The sequence below is a fragment of the Numenius arquata genome, chromosome 7 (genome assembly GCF_964106895.1).
Source record: "Numenius arquata chromosome 7, bNumArq3.hap1.1, whole genome shotgun sequence".
Classification (NCBI taxonomy): Eukaryota; Metazoa; Chordata; class Aves; order Charadriiformes; family Scolopacidae; genus Numenius; species Numenius arquata.
The window spans coordinates 62324548-62345144 of record NC_133582.1 but is presented as its reverse complement, the minus strand read 5'-3'; positions in this window follow the sequence as shown (position 1 = coordinate 62345144).

The following is a 20597-nucleotide window of genomic DNA, read 5'->3' as shown; positions in this document are numbered from 1 at the left end:
CTTCTGAAAACGAGATCAAGTCAGCTGTGGCTTTCTGTACTTATTGCTAATAATAAGCTCTGTTCTGTCCCCTTAATTTTTTTACTGTAACCTAGGAGAAAATATCAAAATATCATCATGGCAAAGATCAGATCAGCTAAAGCTCTGCAACACACAACAGACATGAACTGCACGGGAGTGGATTTGTCCATTTGGTCAAATGTTGGAGGGAGCTGATTTTCCCATCTGTTCAGCACAGATGGGATCACATCTGGAGTGTTGTGTCCAGTTTTGGGCTCCTCAAAGAGAGACATAGGCATATTTTAGTAAGTCCAAGAGAGGGGCCACCAAGATTATTGGCTGGAGTATATGGCATATGGGAAGTGGCCGAGAGAACTAGTTTCCTTCAGCATAAAAAATGACTACAAGAGGATCTTACTGATAACCTCAGGTACCTCCTGGGAGATGACAGAGAACCCAGACTTCCCTGGCAAGAGCTCAGCAGGAGGAGAAGGGCAACAGACACCAGGGTTGTGTGTGTCACTGTCACAGGGCTTTGCACTGGAGCTTGGATTTGAAAAGCCTCCAAAGGAGAAAGTCTAATGGCCTCTCATAAAGGCTGCTACACAAAAAGCAGAGTTGACCTGTGAGGGGCAGGTACCAAATCTGCATTGTCTAACCTCAGTTAGTCTCCCTGGGTGTCAGGAATCACAAAGTGGATACTAGAAGGTTTTTTTCTTTTTAAACACTTCAGGTTTCTCCCTTTCCCAGTCACGCTCCAAACTTCCCCACTGACCTCTATGATCCCTTTTCAGCCTTTTTGGCTGAAGTTAGTACAATGCAATGATGATTTCACAATCCACCGTTTACCTTCACTGTGGTCTACCTGCAAGCCATGAACCAAATACGCAAATCTCTCCCTACACAGTATTTAGGCAACAGGGCTCTACTCAGTCCCAGTTTGTAAAATTGATTGAACACTCAGGAAAAAAAGTCCACACCTATTTATTGAAACCAAAATGCAAATTCACTTTTTCACTTAGAAGTCTTTGTTCTCGTTTTCAAGAGTATTCATACCAGTGGATATCTATTTGCATAAATGTTTCCCAAAGGGGTCATGAATATTCATATGTGTATATGCCTCTGTCTTGGAAGGTATTGGGAGGTTGGGGGAGGAGGGAATAATTATTCAGCCTGAGAAAAATTAAAATCATGTGGCTCTGGTAGTGAGTCACAAACTTACCAACTACAAACAGCCAAAACGGTGGTGGGAGCTTGTTTCAAAAGCTGAAACTTCTCCTACACATCATCCATCAGCTTCAGGAAAGTGAAGTTTAGCTGTAATCATAAACAAAGACAACAGCAAAGTCAAAGTAATAAGCTCCCACCTATGAGAAGTTTCTTGCTTCTTTCTCTATTAATTGGGAGGAGGAGTGCTGAATACCCACAGCAGGTTTAAAGCCAGCCTTCCTCACCTGCAACTTTCAGGCTGAGCTGAACACAGAACATGTGGCAGAACACTAGTTTCCAGAGTTAACAGACCCCTAAGGTAAACAGGGACTCTTAGAGGTGTTTCTGTTTGCACACTGACAAAGAAAAGACTGAATGAGCTTATCTTTAATAAAAATTGGGAAATCTCAATTTTGAAACACATTTGAGCTAATAATGGTCAAAGAACTATTGAAAATATGGAACACTAATTTTCCCTCTATAGTTGATCACTGCATGTGCTCCTAAGGCACATAATCTATAAAGTAGATGAGTTTCAGTCCATTCATCCAATTCAATTTTCTTCACCAATTTATTTTCCGCTAGATTAGTGAGAATGTTAGAAAACTGATGTTATAAATACAAAAAGGGCTCTTTCACCAACTGAATACTTCCATATTCTAATGTTTCCGTAGCAAACATATTAGAATTGGAAATAAGCAACTTCTGAAATAGACTATTTCCTTTCCTTGCCACAAATTAAAACAAACAAACAAAAAAGAGATTTACATATTAACATTTTATCTTTTTTAAAAAATGGAGCAAAGTGTGTTATATGAACTTTCCCTAACTTCTCAGCAGGAAAATTTAAAACCTACTTCTCTGTAAACCTTTTTCTTGGGAGATTTTTGTACACTTTGAAGCTTATTAATCTTAGATATCATGGTGGGGGGAAGAAAAAGGGATACAAGAGTCCTCCTTGACTCGGCTGTGCTTGTCTTTCACCAGTTCATAAGCTGAGCCTCAAACTGAAAAATGAAGGGAATTGAGTACAAATATTTCATTTTACTTCTTCCCACACAAACACCTCTGAAGGGAAGGTTTCTGCCAACAAAGCCTGTTCATTCCTGAACATTTATTGATCATAGGAGATAGTCTACTATCAGCATTCATCCTTTGGATACAAGAACCATCATATTCAAGAATATTTGGCTACATAGTCCCTTCTATTGCTTTGGGTATTTTTCTCTTCTTAATTTTCTCCATGGTTGACTTGAAGAAACACAATAGAAAATTTATCTTAATTAATCCTAAGTCATTATTCCTTCCCTTTTCCAGTCTGATGAAAAAGAGCACGCTTTCCCTTTCTAAGGACATTTGTCTAGTTTGTAGCACGGGTCCTGGTATAATCTTGTGGGCTTTAGGAGAGAAGAAGGACTGTAGGCAATGTTGGCATATCACCATTTAGTTTATAAATAAAATTGAATAATGACAATTTTGTTTCCTTTTTTTTTTATGTAAAAGGTAGAAGGATACTTTTCTCATTCCTCTGTATTTTACAGAGTGCAAAGGAAATTTCTCAATAGCTTCAAAGACTCCAGGAGTCTGGAAATACCTGGGGAGGCGAGAAAAGAACTGTGTAGGGCTTGGCTAGGTGGAAATGTGCTCTGGAACTGCACACCTGAGATGCATGTGGCTTTCATTAGCCCATAAACTGGAGATCCAGCATTTACTAGGATTTTGAAATGGGAGCTGAAAGAGGCAGAACTAAGCACAAGAGACTGAGCCTCCTCTATCCCCTGAGATTTAGAAGAACGGAGCAGCATGGGGTTATAATGCTAATACAAAACTTATATACTTATATAGCTCTATGCTTTTGCACAGCCTAATATGCTTTACAGATGAGGTTTGTAGAGGTATCTCATTTTTATATGGCAGAAATGAGATGCTGAAGTAGCAGGTCCTGGAACAGCATGCAGGTTTCCTGACTCCTAGCACTTTGATCCCAGCTTGTGATTAAGGGTTTAGAAAATGCAGCTAAAGCTGAGAGAAGCTGCTAAAATTGCCCAGATTTGCTGTAGATGAGCAGAATTTGTGGACTTAACAGAGAAATCCCCATCTTTTCTAGGGAACGCTAGAGGAAAAGCCCATGACAGGATCCTTGGGGGCATGCTTACAGCTTATTCTTCTAGGGCTACCGAGTTTCACTCACCAACAATTTTTCTCTCCTCATGCATTTATACTTGTTTCTTTGAGAGTACATGTCAGGGCTCTGTATGGGCTGATGGCTCTGTGGGCTGATGGCTCCATGGGGGCCTCCCTGGGAGGGCAGGGCAGGGCAGGGCCTCACAGCCCAACACCGTCCCACTGCCCCAGCTGAGGGGCAGGGAGGTGAGACAGCAGCCAGGGCTGCCACAGCCTGGGGCATCGGGCATCTCCCTGGGCATGGGCCAAGGCCAGGCTGGGACATAGGTGTGCTATGACCCAGGCCTGATTGTGACATGGCAGGGCCGGAGCTCAGGGATGCTGCCAGTGGGGCCTCAGCTGAGAGCAGCCCCCATGGGCCGGGCGTTGGCACTGGCCAAAGCCTCCCCACCACAGGTCCAGGAGTCTCTCCCCAGGTCACAGAAGAACATGGCCGCCCCGGGCTGCTTCAGCGCTGAGCAGGCCCTGCCCTGCAGCCTGCCCCGGTGGGGAATGCGCTCAGGGCCCTAACAGCACATTGCCAAATAATTCCTTACAACAAGCTCACTTTGGACTCCACAGAACAATTTCATAACAAATCTGAGGCAGGGCTGCAATGTCTCCAGGGCAGCAAGGGCCCTGCAAGCTGTGTGGGACCGACGGCTGGGCAGGGCAGGGAGCCCCTCTGCCCTGAGGACAGGGCCCTCAGCGGCCCAGAGCCCACCAGGCCCGTGGCTGTCCCCTCCAGAGAAAAACCTCATCGACCCCGGAAATACATGGCAAGACTGTGAATTAAAAACTGATAAAAATACATCTCAGGCACTCCTTGTATAGATGTACCACCATAGGTCACACTGAAACATTTGATTAAGCATTTGGAAAATATCATGGTCCCTACAGTAGGGGACAGTATAAAATGTGGCATTGATTTGTGTGAATTTTCATTGAACACAGTTAAAAAATAACTAGATTACTTGTCTTACAGATTTCTGATGTTCCTTGGGGAGAGCGTAGGCAGTTGTACACAAATGAATTGGGGCGCTCCGTGCGTGACGGGAGACTGACATTTATACACTCAGCAGCTTTAAAACGTTGTACTCCTGGGTTAGACGTGTGTAGATATCGGATGGAACCTGTTTCTGCATCAGTACAGATTAATAACTAGGGCCAGTCACTGCCTGAAAGGAGAGCTCACACAAGGACCATGCAATTATTCATGTTTCCTGCACAAGATTCACCCTGAATTTTTTCCAGAATCCTACAAAACTTCTGTTGGTGTTATCATTGCAAGGGACAGGATTTATGCCCACATACACAGAGGGGGAGCAACAGTCTGTTTTCTTCATACCCTACAATGCTGCCAAGGCACCTAAGGAGCCTGGTAAAGAACAAAGCTAGTGGAAGAAAGACCCGTTCCTTTCTTTGGCTCTGAGGTACCCCACCATCTCCTTCTGTTTCCTGACAGCATGTCTCCAACAAAGATCTGCTGCCAGAGTTTTCTTCAGTTATGTGGTTTCTGGTGTCCTTCAGCAGCTAGCTTCTGCAGTGCAGGTGGGCTTTTAAAGTTAACAGAACCTGAAGATGGAACCTTTGCTGGAGATGTGCTTTATGTCTGGTAAAGAGCAGGTTCATGAGGCCAGAGAAAGAGCAAGGACCTTAACTCTACTTAGAGCACAAAGCTGGGAACAGAAAGGCTTAGTGTTTTATCTCTGCTTTCAGGATAGTTTTGAATTTTGTCCAAAGATTTTTAAAGCTGAAATCATTGGATTTGCATGTTTTACAAGCTTGTACAACTGGTAGTTCACAAGGGCCATTTTGCCTTTGGGAGGCAGGTCGCTGATAATATCCAGGGAACATTTTAGTTGCTAATAAATTATTATAAATACTGCAGTGCCTTGAGTAAACTGCATCAATTAGCAAAAGGAAGCAGTCCATTAGATGTGCTTGTGTTGCAGCATTTAGAAAACTCTGTTCCTTTTCCAAATAAAAAGTTAAATGTAGACAGATATTTATCTCCATGCATATACACTAGCCACTTCTTGCTCTCAGAAATACTTTGGGAGTTAGCTCAGTTCAATATTTTTGTTCTTGTTTCTGCAGGCTGCTTAAGTATAAACCACTGCTTTTAAAATATAGTTAATCAGCAGTAGGAGTTGGTGATGCCCTCTGGGTATACAAACATGAGGGGAAAAGATTTTGAGTTTCTACCACAGATAAAATGTGTGGTCTTGGATAATGTGTTTCAATTTTCTGTCCTTAATACTGGGAAAATGCTTATCTCCTCACAAGAATATAATTTAGCAAAAATTAATTTACTTTGAAATGTTTATGCAATGTTAGGCTTGCTTTCAGACATTATGACTTGATAATGCTGTTCCATCAAAAGTGTCTTTAAACCATTGCAGTGAAAAATCAATTTATTCTGGTTTTGTGATGGGATGGCTGGGTAGATAGCAAATAATGTAAGATAATGAAGTAATCCAAGCAAAACACTTTGAAAGAGATGAAAAATTCTATAGAAAAGAATTAATTTTAAAATTTCAGTAATATTTCAGGGTTTCAAAAATTTCAGCGTTTTCCATTGTAAAGATCTATGGATACCTCAGTGAAGGTGCTGGTGCTTTTGGTAAGAATGTTACTGTGGTCATGAACAAAAGCTGTTGTGTGTATATTGGGTGAAGATTAGAGGAAAAAGGAGGCTCAGAAACCAAATCTCCCAGTTGAACAGCAAAAGCAGAACATACCAAAAGAAACAAATAAGACTTCAATCAAAGCCGAGCAGGCCATATGGTACTGTAATTTAAAACAAAACTAAAAAGGGCAAAAACATTATTTCAACAGGTATTTATAAAGGCAGAAAGAATCCACTGGCAGGACAACAGTGGAAATACTGCTGGAAGGTTTTGGCTGTAGGAGAGCAGAGAGGAGATGGGCAAAGGGAAGAGCTTAGTGTGGAGCTATTCCTGGTCAGGTCTCTGCTCAGTATAAACAGCAGGCTAATTGCAGCTGGCAGTCCGAGTTTAAATGAACCTCTCTAAGCCTCCTGACGGAAAAGCGGTAACAGTGTTCATGAGACAGACACAGGAGGAATCAATAGCAGAACTGGCAGTAAAAACAACAAAGAGAAAGTCCTTATTTCTAGAACTTTTTCTGTTCAGTGCCCTGTAAATAACAACTATATCTGTATACCATTGCCCACTTTGTGGATTGAGAACATTTGGCTACTCCACAGAGAATTTACCTTACTTCTTATAAGTAATATGTAAAAAGGTCTGCAGATCCAGGTAAAAATATTAGAAGGAGCTGCTGAAGACTTTAGATGACTGATTTAATATCAATTTGAGATGATCAGATCAACCAATTAGTCTTGGTCCTGCAATTTAAGTATGAACTGTAGTTGAATCCTTCAGAAATCATTAGAACAATCAGCTGATGTATTCTAAAAATATCACCACCTATTTAATTACAAATTTCAACTTTATCAATGTCAACTGCTTCCTAAATTGGAAGAAAATGAAGCAGCTTAGCTCTCAAGACTTAATCATTATCTAACCTCATAGCTATCTAAGCTAAAGCTTCCTCTTTGAAGCTAAATTTCAACATGAAGGGTTTTTAAATGACTTTTCATTGAAGCATCTGTTTACACTTCTGGCTGGAGCTGTGGGACAGTGAGGGGCTGCAGCAGAGAGAAGTCCCAAGGAGCTCCTCTGGGTGAGGATACTGTACGAGCCCAACTGGCTGCTTCTGCCCTGTGGGTCCCTGCCAAGACACACATCCTCAGCTCAATCCTGCCTGTAGACAAGCGTCTCTTGTCGTCCATGTAATAACCCTCCCTTGGCCCCCAGCAACATGATTAAGCCATGGACAGGAATAGAAAGCTATTTTTAAATTTCTGCTTCTCAACATTTATGAACCAGGAACTGCAGGTGAAAATCTAAGGATTGTCAAAGTTCTAATATAAAATACAGAACACAACAATGTCTCCCTGGGTTGGAAGGAACATAAGATGATCACACATATTTTGAGGTAACCGTTATAGAAGTTGGACTTTCTGCTACTGAAGTTACCTTTGTGCATAGCCTGACTTCCGATCTTTCCTCCGACCTGTTCCATGTTGCAATCTTTCCATGTTGCTCTTCCCTCCATGGATTTCATTCTTTTTCTTTGTCAGACAGAATTTAGGTGCATTTGAAACTGAAGAGCATTTCCCTTCAGGTACATTTCTTAGAGTAATTTTATAGATGTTTTTACAGAATCACATTACTTAGCATGCTCTGAAAAAAAAAAAAGTTGAGCAGTTTTCTGTTCAGTGCAATGGTTTTCCCATCAGGTATTCTTTGGATGCAACAAGAGATTGATCAAAACTAGACTAGAGCTCTCTCATGTTGTTATTTCTTCCTCTTTTGATGAGAGTTAGCTTGACAAATTCTAGAAGGGTTACTTTCCTTTAGATGGCTTCTTGAACACTTCTTACTTTTATACTCGGGATTCATATGGGGTTTGCAGGCAGTTTTAGTGTGCAGTTCTTCTGTACAAAGTCCAGAGTGAAACCAAAGTCTTTCTCAAAGGCATTCACCATGTTCTGTTCACGGTCAAGGGTGCAAGTATCAATTTGGGAAATCTGCATTTAAATGAAAATGTTTTAAAAACCAAACTTTATTAAGTTTATGCATTTTTTGAAATTCATAAATTTATAACATTAGTAAAACTTTTAAATTTGCAGTGGTTTAGGTATTGCAGACGCTGTGGTGTATCAGTCTCAGATATTCCATACACCCAAACTGAACACACGGGAAAGGTCAGAAAGCCTTAAGTTGGCATTGTAACTCCAGCTGTGGAAAGTTGAAAATAAAACCACTGCAATTATTTGAGGGAAAAAAAAAAAAAGTAACAACATCAGCCACTTGGCATTTTTTACTATTAAAACTAAAGATTAGATTTATTCTCTGTTTCAACATCTCCAGATATGTAGCCTTCTGGGAAATGAGGCAAGTACTATGACCTTTCTACTTTGGAACCGTGTCAGAGAATTTATCTTCCAAAGTCTTCATCTTGATTAAAGCCAGAGAGCGACCTCCTGGGAACACTTTCCCCTTGGGATACACTGAGCTGCCGCATCCAAATCTGCTGGCTGAGAGCTCGGCTGGTGGAGGTGGATCCAGGAGAGTGCCAGGGAAGGAGCATTTGGAAGACCCACCATATGGATGCTGAGGCCTCGGAGATCCGTGTACTGGTGGAGGAGACCTAGAGCTGATGAAGATGCTTTCCCTCACTGCATGAAAAATGCCAAGAGGGAAAACTGCTTCAGATAAGGGGATTTGGAGGCGGCACCGAAGATCCGAGTGGGATTGTTTAGACAGAAAAGTTGAGAGCAAGTTCAGAGTTCAGTAAAATGTCCGAGGGCCAATGAAGCATCTGAGGTCTGTAGCTCCTCTCCTCGGAGAGAGAAAGACTCTGCAGGCCAGAAGAGGAGGGCTCCGTGTCCCTCTGGGCACTTGGGTACCCATTGCACCCCTGTGCTTTGTCTGTGTCACACTATGGCCCCCTTCCCAAATCTCTGCTGCTCACAGGGGCTGTGAATGCTCTCTGCTACCTGTCAGCTTGGTCTCGCCTTCAGAGATTAAGTTGATTTTATGCCAGGGTATGAGCGACTGAAAAGATGCTCTCATGAATCCTGTCGAGTTAATGTGATCTAGGAACCATCCCAAAGGCCTGCAAACTGGTGCCTTCCAGATGGTTTGAATTTTTCATGTGGCCAAACATATGGCTGAAAAGGTCCTTTAGACAGGATGTGATGGAAGGAACAATGTTCGTGACTCTATTTCCTGCCAGTTTAACACAGTCTCAGTCAGTAAGACCAAGGATCAAAATTCAGAATTTCTCATTTAAAAAAGGAAATCCAGATGCAGACACAAATGTGTAGATGTACATGGACACATTCATTTAGCAGCTTTGCAAGCCTTTACCATTCTAAGGCATAAGTTTTCTAAAGGCATCCATTCTGGTAAAACTATTTGACATTTTGGGGGCTCTTTTTCATCACTTTGTCATTAAGATATGAAAACAACTGTCAGAAAATTCATTGGTTTATGGCAGCTAAAGTGTATAAAGTATAGAGAGTACCGTTAAAAATTAATGAACAACAGTGTAAATAAGTATATTTTTCATAAAACAATCCTTCTTTTCTTACAGAAACATTAGGGATCCTGGATAATTTTATTAGATTTTTTAAAAAATAATTTATTATTTTTTAAATTAGAAAACTATGACGGAACAATATCAATATTTGTTTAAACCAAAAGAATAAGACATTGGAAGGATTTTTTAAATTTAAAATCTTAGACTTGGGTAGTAACTTGTTAGACAACAGGACCCAACTCTTCATAACAGAGGCAGTTTCTACTGTGCGGACTGTGTCCTTTTTGGTACCATCCAACTGGTTCAGGGGACCCGTGGACATTGCAGATCCATTATGCTGTCTTCATAACCCAAATACAGAAAAACGTTTCCAAATCTACCTTTGTGAAACTCTGTGAGAAAGATAATTTATACTAGATATCGCATACAAAGTACTCCTACTTCATAAAAATTATGTAAAAAACCTGCAGAGAAACTTAAAAAAATTATCCATTATATTTGTTATATGATTGCTCATATTCAGTATTTTCCTGTTACTGCAATGTTTACATTTAGATCCAATTGATATATTTAAAGGAGGTATTAGCATTGATATTTTTTAATTGCTTAGAAATATTTGCCAAAGCAGATATGGTTATTTTGAATGCTGCTGCACAAAAGCAGCATCTCAGCACTGCTCTCACATTTCTTCAAAACTCTAATTAGAGTCATTTCCTACAGCCTCCTCAGCATGCTGAGCTCGCCTTGAGGCAAATTAGGCACTGAGGGTTTTAGGATGAATAAATGGGAAATCGATGGAAGCTCCTGACCTAATTCTCTTTTGAGATATGGACCTGAGAGTTTTCTGGTGGGTCCGTGACAGGATGCTCATTCCCAGTTCTCTCTGCTGCGGATGCCAATTTGAGAGGCAACACTTCAGTTACAAACTGCAGCTACTCCAGAATGGTGATCTTTTACCCTTGTTTCCTTTTATCAGACTTTCCACCATTGTCTTGTCTGTCTCCCTCACTGTTTTTCTAACTTTTTCACTGTGCTATTGAAGTGTTTCCAGCTTCAAAAAGTCACAACTATAAGTAACTTTCCCCCTTACCTCAACAGGCCAGAGAGAAGCTTTATGAAAAATGGGTAAAGCAAAAATATCAAATTATTTTTATCTAGTACTTACATATTTTTTACGTTGAAATTTGTTGTTTTTATTTAAAATCTCTGTTTTGGGTAGGATACCTGATTCAGCTGTTTAATGTTTGCCGTGACCCTATTGGAAACCCCTTTCGCTCTGCCCGGCCTGCAGGGAAAGCTGATCTAAGCCAAGCACCACTGTCGCTCCCACAGACCAGGCAAGCAGCGGTCTGGGAAATGCGATAATTCCAGGTGTCCTGGCCCACTTTGTCAAGCATTCCCCAGAGGTTCACCTAAACTGAGTGCCCTTTAGTCCTTTTTTAACCCTTCCTGTCCACAAACTACAAAGGAAGCACTAACAATGAAACAAAAGGAAAATAAAGGAGGAAACAGAGGAAAAGATGCTCAAAGGTCATCTCAACGTATTTTTTATCCAAATAAAAGACTCCTCTATCAAAAGGAAGTAGATTTTTGTGAAGAAAGACTTGATGGCTCTCCAGTGAGGCTTTGGGTTACTTCAAGCGTTCTTACTCCACGACTACTCATTGATCCTGATAGATCCCAATTCATCAGGCTAATGAAAGGAACTGTGTAAAAATAGACTTTTAAATACAGCAAACCCATTACGTTATATGAAATTACTGAAGTCCTCAGGTTTATTTATCCTAGGCAGTTTAACCAACTTTCTGTCAAATGCCTCTGAAAGCTGATTTGATGTGAAAAGCTTAAGATGTTTCCCACCTATGACTACACACAGTAGAAACTGGGGTTGGCCCCATGGAAATAAAAATGTGGCTCCTGAAATGTATCTCATTAAAAGCAAATGACAGCATATAGACTAATGACAAATTGTTAGTGATTAGGTCACCTCCAGAATAAATTGTTTGGACACGGAAATGGTTTCTGCGCTGTTCTCTTGACAAAAGGCGTATAACAGAAAATGTGACATAAAAATATATTTGGAGGACTGATTTCAATAAAAGTGATGGATACAGACAAGGCTAATTGGCAGTTTGCCTTGGGCTTTAACTTCGTTCCCCTATTAATGAGAAATTATCTGGGTAAATGTTACAATCTACTTGATTGTAACAGAGGTCAAAAACTATCGGGGCGGGGAGGAAATCCAACTGGTTTTCTAAAGCGAATTTGTTCCATCCTGGTTGCTAAAGCTTTGGCCATCTGTGGAGAGGAAGCAGAGGGTAAAAGCCAACCCAGTTACCCACAGTTTATAAATGCCTCCTCAGCAGGTGCATCACTAGTTGTGGTAAAAAAGAATTTTTATACATAAGCATCTTAATTTCAAATACTAAACAGCCAGCAATACTAGCAAAACAGGGCACAGAAGCTCTAAAAGCATTGTGGCTCCTCAGGTTCTTGCTTCCATGAGCATATATTCAAGAAGAAGTTCACATCCAACGCTAATACCCTGGGACAACGCAGTGGGCAGCAGGCTGAGGAACGGAGCAACACAGTTTTTTTCTGCTGGAACCATGAACAGCAAACCAAGCTCTTGCATCTGGATGATGAAAAACTGCAAAAGACCAAGAGAGCCTTCTTTGACTTTTCTGATCTATGGGAAATCCTGCTTAAACATGTGTGAAATACCCAGGAGATGCAGACACACTGGAACGCAAAAAACCTGTAGATACCATACAACAGTCCCTGAGTAGAAAAAAAGGATTAACCAGCTGTTATGGAATTATAAGGGCAGCCAATGGCCTCCATCGTGGGAGGTCCAGCTGAAGGTCTCTCTGTGGTCAGAGCTGGAAGCAGCATGGTCGTGGGCATGGCTTTATCCCCGTCCTTGAACTCAGGGAAGTTTTTGTTGCCTCTAGAGAAGGGACAGCAGGGCACCTTGGAATTAGGATAGTCTTGGGAATAGCACTTGTGCTCTGCAGTCCTAACCGTTGTTTCAACAAATAAATTATTAAAAAAGAAAATATATCTTCACTTTTTGCCAAAAAAGCCGAGCATTTCCATTTAGAAATACGGCTACAGTGACTTTGGAGTGCTGTATTTTGTGTGTCTTGTGACCTCCTTCTCACATTTTACACTGTGGGTGAATATCTTCTCTGCAAAATAGTTCTAAAAAGAGTGAGAAATAACCACATCTTACCATGCCATGTATCCAGATTTTGTGAGCCCAGACTTCAAACCCATTTCATTCCTGTTCTACAAACTGTAATATTTTGGGGGGCATTGAAAGGAAAGATTTCACAACATAGAGGTCATTCTTGGCAAATTTTAGCATGCCCAGAGACCAAAATATTCAAACTCAGTTCAGGCTCCGTCAAAATTATTTTGATTTCAGCTGCTGTGAGCTGAAAAAGCAAATATTGGATTGGTCCTGGCGATCTTGCTGTGATAAAATGACTCTATTGAGGAGTGCAGTAACAATCTTTGAGTTCAAGTCTCCTGCTTTTCAAGGAAAACTCCAATACATAGTCATTCACTGAAACATGTTTCTCTAAGTTTGCTTTTTTTTTGTCACGGTGTATCTTGTGTTGCTTCCTTGCGTGTTTGTGGTGTTGTAGGCAAAGGGTTGCAATGTCACGAGCCTGAAATGTCAGTATCTCTTGCGAAGCCATCACTCCTCTTTGAAGTATGTTGTTTCCATGGTGAATGACAGAGGCCCAAAGACAACAGCTGAAGATAAGGATGCAATTGGATGTGATTTTAATTAGAAAATATTTCTGTATGAGATGTCGGTGGATGATGGCTAAAGGAGGTCTCTTGTGCTGAGCTCAGGCCGGGTTCTGTTCCTGCGCCTGTGCAGTGCGAGGCTCTCCGCACTCGCAAGGAATGTCTGCAATAAAATATGGAAAGCAGAAATATCCGAGTTGGCAGAGCTGAGCTGATTTCTGAAATACTAGAAATAGCATGTCCGCGCTTTTTTATGCTGCAGCTATACCATGGCAGAGACGCTTGTAAATAATGCTGTGGATCACTTGGTAAGCAGGGCACTGACAAATGTGATTTATACTCCAAGTCACACCACTGCAATGAAATAACGTAGATCACACTCGCACAGAGAAGCGGCTGTGAAAAGGGCCTTGTGGCCATGGTGTACAAATGCATTTAGTGCATTTGCTCAGCGCTGTGACTGCGAGAGCTTGTGTGTCACCAGGACGCACAAACAACCGAAATCTCAGAAGTGGTACAACTGAGAAGAGCCTGCAATGTGCCGTCTCTGTCAAATATAGCACATCCAGAGCACTGCTATTGTCAGCAAAAGGTTGCTGTGGGACCCTGTTTGCCAGCAGCTGGAGATTTGCAGAAGATTTTGTTATTTTGACTGCAGAAGAGTGAAGGACTTTACAGAGTAGCATTGACTGAATGTTCAGCCTCTTTAAGGCACGTAACAGCGCAGTAGTTCAGGGATATACATGTTGCTGAAGAGCCTGTCCTTTAGGTCACACCTTAAATGGAGGTTAAGGCTGACACTGCTAGAAGATGAGAGCCATCCATGAAACGAGTTGGTGGCTTTAACTTTAAAACCAAACTTTTTCTACCTGACATATTGCGAGTTTGAACAGAGAGACTAAGGACTGTTTGGTCATGACTGACTTTCAGAAGCTGTTGAAGCATCGTTTCACCAATTCCAAACTAAATTAATGATATAAAATTGAAAAGTGCAGCAGAGATTGAAATGAATTGAAAACTGCTCTGTCCCTAGAGTTTGGGCCTCATAAGTGATATCGATTACTTACAAAGTGGCTCATTATATGCATTAAATTTCCTACAGGATTTCATAGAAAATATTGAGTACAGTGTTTACAAGCAACAATAAGTTAATTTTTGCTTAGCGATGGATGAAATGAAATCCTCAACTGAAGTCATTTAGTTCATAGTGATTAAATAGAAAATAAAAGAATGCTTTTTGAGAGCCAGGAACAAAGGCCAGTAACACCAGTAAAAAGTCTTCTGATCTGAATGGGCTTCAGTCAGGTTATGTATAGAAATCTGTGTGTACGTGTGTGTGCCTGTCCATGTGTGTGTGTAGCCAAAACGTGATACTTCATCTGGCAAACCTCCCGTTAGCCCTGGTGAGAGCTTGCTTGAAGAAAAACGGATGCATTTGCCTCTTGGTATTTTGCCATGGAGATATAATCACTAATCAAACAGAAACCATCTGGCACGTTTCAGTGATATGGTTGTCTGGCCTCTGCTCTAGGAGGGAAATAAATGCAAAACCCTGAAAAATAATAACCATACTGTATAAAGCAATTTTTTACTGGTTTGAGTAATTACCTCTTTTTTCTGTAGGCAAATGCAGTTTGAACCGACTGTTTCATCAGAGCACATGAAAAACAAAGCTTTATCTTTTAGAAGAGGAAGCAGTTTTCATTGTTTTATTGTTGTTGTCCTTCAAACATTTAACATCAGTACACACAGGGTTCTTCTCATCTAAACTATCTTTGAGGTTTCTCACCTGAAGCACTAGATGGGTTCTTTGGAGACGTGGCTTTGTCAGAGGCTGTAGCAGACAGTGACCGTAGCAGACCAAGGAGAGTCAAAGTCCACAGACAGAGGAAAACCTCAATTTCAATGAGCTGGGACATACAAAGATCTTCTGGCTTTTTTCTTTCCCTAGGAGAATCTGATTGTCATGGTCTTACCTTCTAGTATTTTGGCACAGCCCTGTAAATTTCCTGTGCTATGACTGAAGAGAGAAAGCAGTACGATGACAAACTGCTGTATTTCTGATTCATGTTTAACCTTGGAATAGCAGCACAAGGGAAGATTTCTGTTCCTTTGTTATCCAGAAGGCCTGATGACCATGGGACCTCCAGATCATAAGCAAGTATTGGAGGTAAATAACTTTCTAACTGTTAATTACAGTTTTTCAGTAAAGCTTGCAGTGCAGACCTTAAAGTCAGTTAGCAGTGAAATGGGTAATAAACCATTTCAGTCCTAAATCAAGAGATACACGGGGTAGGTGGGCTGTCGATAGCAGGTGGGCAGCGGAGGCATTTCTCTCTGCTCCGGCCAGGCCAAATAGCTACCTCGTGAAGGATGGGGACCCTGGCAGCAAAAGCTGTTCCTAAGTGCTGGGAGACTTCAGAATTAAACAGCCGAAATTGCCCTACTAGATGGAAGGCAGATAGCTAAAATCTTGGGAAGCAGACGGCAAAAGAAGAGAAACCTAGACTAAAAATACTGTAGGGAGACTAGATAAAGGTTATTTATTTCGGGTACGGCCAAAGGGCACTTTATTAGCTATCCATTCTAAAACCGAGCTTTGTTCAGTCGAATTACCTTAAAGAATTACTTTAAAATGCAGGTCAGTGCTGGAATAGAGTTTCAGCTCATTTGAAAGAAATGGCCTGAAACTTTCTTTCCCACAGCAGAGTGACAACCCTCACCAACAGAGAAACTGGAACAGGGATAACACAAATTATAGTAATGTTATTTTCTCGTGTTTTCTGCAATTATTTTTATTCCCAGCTTAATCAGCTGTGTTTCCCAGCAGTGCCAGGAGGAGTACAGTGACTTAGAACAGAAGCCTACCTTTAGTCCTGTTTCACCTGAGAGCAGTGGGGCTCAAAGCACAGAACACGCTCCTCAAGCTGGATTATAAACAGGATGTTTTCCACAGTTAAAAGGAGCAAATATTAAACACAGACCTCGGTGCGGTGTGTTTGCACCACGCGGTGATGTAACTACTGTGTCTTATGATAGTGCTTCATAGTGATTATCTTGATAGATTGTCGAGAGTGGCGTTGCAGTGACATCCCGCAGCACGGGTGGCTGCATCCCGTCAGGGCCCTCGGATTGACACATCTCCAATTTGTTAAAGTGTTCCCGGACCTGACCCTAAGCTTAACACCTTCATGAGTCAGGATTGCTCCAACACTGCTTCATTTTTCATACTTAGTGTGGTCTTGCTGCGGGCAAGACTGGGAAAGAAAAGAAAATAGAATAGGAACTGAATTGAATGAGTAGGAAATAGAATAGACTTGGCTGTGTGCGACTTATCTAAGACTATGTGAAAAGATTGTCCCCTTGCTGTTGAATGGCTTGCTACTGGCCACGTCTATGCTTTGGGAAAGTCAATCCCACCTTTCCGTGTCCTCTCAGTTTTGTATGTACACTATCAAAATTTGTAAATTTATTCTTACTTTTTTGAGACTTGATTTTTGTCCCCCAGGTTTTTATGTAGAATATCTCCGTGTATCTTTCCGGTTAGGCGTGAGTAGGGCTGTCAAAACAAAATAGGAAAGGTCTCCCTGTGCGCTCACCAAGGAGTCGCACCAAAACCCCCGCGCGAGACAAACCTTGCATACACATCCCCACGAAGACACACGCACCCCCAACAAACACACACAGCCACTTCCCTCTGAAAACACCAGTCCTTGAGGCAGGAACTGAGTGAAAGCCAAACTGCTGTCAAACGCAATAGCACTGTTAGCTGATATTCTAAATGTCAGTGGGAAATAAAAACAATTTTGTAATTACAGTTTATTTTGCTTCCTTTCACTTTGTTGCTATTAAATTAACTGTACAAATTTCTTCAGAGACTTCTCATAAATTTCCTCTGACATGAAATAAAAATATATCTGATTTTCTCTCCCTAGGGATGAGATTTGCTACCAATATTTAAAACACCACCTGTTTTAGCACTTTTAATTTTTTTCATTAGCCAGCATTACTCTGAGCAGCATCCAGACATTCTGATTTAAATCTACTATAACATCTCTAGTTCAGATCTGAAACAGATTTTTTCATGCATTTGCACAAAGAATAATTATCCTGTAATTATGCCATTGCAAAGTAGCTTTATAATATTAAATTCCAGCAGAGCCATCTGAAATTATCAAAGATTTATTCAATCTCCTGGTAACAATAATGGTGTTGCTTTGGGTTTGAATATTTTCAGTAGCATAATTTATGTGTAAATAGCTTTTACGTTTTAGAATGCATTGAATAAAGTAAACAGAAAGGGTCCATAAAGAGCAGAAAGAAAAGATCAAGTCATTATGCTACTGTAAAATCTTGTTACAATTCTGAATAAGGTGATTTAATTCTTCCCTTCTCAGGAAGTCCCATGTTCTCTTTCATACATAATAGCTTCAAACATTTCAAACGCTGTGTAGCGTTTATTAGACAATGCGCTGGGAGAACTATGCCCTGGAGCCTGGCACTGCAGAAGCAAGGAGAGAACAGAGATAAAGGAGGTGAGGAAGATGCTGCTTCCCCCAGGAGCACAGGCTGGCTGGTGAGGAGCATGAAAGATAAGCATGAAGAGAAAGCCTCCACTGAAATTTTGGGAGAACTGCCAAAAATCAGTGTCCCAGCCAGCTCCACTCCCCCATGTTGGGGGTTTTGGGGGGTGAGGGGAACCCCAGAGGGAACCCCAGCGTAAATAAGGAGCTGAGATCCCGCTGTGCAGGTCTACGGCCAAGGCCCAGCCTCACACAGGCTGCTGAGGACAGGGATCGTTCATCTCTCCTTCTTCCTTCTTCCTAGTCTAGGCAGTGTGCTGGAACACACTACAATTGCACAGATAGATTAGGAAGAAAGGTGAAAAAAAAGGCTGAAACCATTCATTTCATGGGAAAAGTATTCCTTTCAGAATATTATTAAGATATGGTGACAAGTTTAGTCCCTGCCACCATCAGAAATCCCACTGTCTATCTGGTGTGGGGTTCACAGCTCCGTGCTCAGGAGCCGCGGGATGTTGCTGAGGATGGGGCAGAGGGGGCAGGGAGAGGGACACAGTCCCCTCCTGCCACTTGCCTTAGGGGAAGAGAGGATGGAGCCAGACCAAGACACATCTGAATTTTCCAGTTCTGGCAGTTAACGAGAAAACAGAGAAGGGACTCAGTGATTACAAACTCATTAATTTCTCATCCCGTTCTGTCCAGCAAAGTACTTTCATTAAAGACTGCTTTAAAGAACTTATCTTTTCTTTGTATATCCAAGTGATTTATGATGAGCTTGTCTTTAGCCGTGGAGTCTCGGAGAAAAGTTATGCAGAAGAATTTTGAAGCATCTATGAATTTCAGAAGATGTTTGTAGCAGAAAACACTTTCTAAATCATCAAGTGTTTGATTAATGTCTCCTAGGGGACCTTTGCACATAAAGATACAGCAGAAAAACAGAGATAAAGATGTAGAAAAACAAGATGAGATTTCTTAGAAAATTAAGTGCATTAAGAGCCCAGCCTATAGGCAGAGACCCAGCAATAATTTGCAATAATAGACATTAACATATTTACAACATAATTTTTATGACAGTATACCCCAGTTATTGTCCACCAGCAGCGTAATAATGAAGGTGTGGTAATTACAGAGTAATCAGCAGCCAGATGAGTCTGGAGAAGATTGATACTTGTGACCGCAGACCTCACAAACCCTGCTACGGGTGTGTGAGTGCTCTGAACACCGAGTCAGCAAAATGACAGGGCTTGACAGTGGTCTGTGCTATTCCCAGTCTGTGCATGGTTATGACATTAAAAAGTAGGTTTAAGGTATAAATTTAAAGTGAAAAGGAAAAAAATGGCATGGTATAAAAAAGAAAATATGATTGTAAAACTAGATTCTTGTAAAAACCACACCAAGTTATGATATCTGAGCCAGACACTTAACAAGATTCTTCTAATTTACCTGGAGTTACTGAGTGAGATCCTGCTGCTTGTCTGCATGCTGAACCCCCGTTCCTCGTTCCACTGCAGAGGAACGACAGGAGGTACAAGACCATTTCACTTCATTGTTATGATTGACTGGCCCTTCTCATTATCACTCCCTTCCGTTTTTCTAAATAGAAACAACAGAAGAGTTACATTATGGAGAAATTTAGCAAGTATCAGGTTAAAGATCAAATTAGCCAATATTTCTTGACATTTCTAAAGCAGGGAGCAGCTCCCGAGACATCCCAGTTACATCGATAGCACGCTATTGAACTGAATCAACAGGCTGGTACACGCTCGTTACCAAATTGTGAATGACTAATGCAGTGGGTGATTGTAGCTGTTAACGTACAGAGATTTCAGAACACAAAATATTTAACAAATTACATCTTAATCCACCTTGCTATAAGCAGTGATTCGCTTCAGAGGAATTATAAATACTAGAATGGCTGGTCTGTAGCTAGCTGTTTGCAGTCAACTTCTCCCCAGGCTTTGGGCTCAGTCAATAATGCGCATGCTAAGTTGCAATTTTATTTGCACCTTCGCCACCTCATAATATCAGGGCAGCCTTCACTAAGCCATAAAGAGCTAAATTACTTTCATCCCGAAAAATTAGTAATGTCTCAAATCCATCCCAAAGAAAAGCCTGGCTCGCTCCTCGCCAAGAAAATTAGGGAGAATATGCAAGAGATTAAGAGAAATGATTAAGAGAAATTACGTGAACTGAGAAATGACAGCAGCGAGTATTAAGAGTAATTTGATTTGACATTTTTGAACCTCTGTAGTTCAGAATTTCCTTTGGAAAATGGTTCCCACTGGCAATATTTAATTGTACTGAGCAGAACGTGTGCTAAAAACATGAAATATCTTGTCATATTTTAAAATGAAAGTTAATTTTAAAAAGAATTCACTGCAGACAGCTATGAGCAGCACATGTCTGCGCACTGGAGAATCTAATGCCTTTTGTGATTTTAAATCTCATCCGATGTTTGTTTACCAAAGGCAGGTCAGAACTCGGAGCGCTGACATCTGCACCACCCCTGTGTTGCTCCCTCACACCCAGGGAAGGAGGAATGGCTTAACACGTTCACAATTTACTCTTAAAATGTTGAATTTTGCTACCTTACACAAAGTACAACCTCAATGTATTTTTTTTTACTATGTATTTTAATGCAGGTTCTGAAATATTTATTGTCATTACAGTCAGTTTCTCCCAAATTGCTAAGAAGCTTGTTTAAAAAGAGACATTTGTCTTGAAGTCTAGACAAGAAGACTAGGCTGCTTTATTCTGTTATTAATGCAGATAAAGGAATAGCGCTGGCACATCCGTATCGAC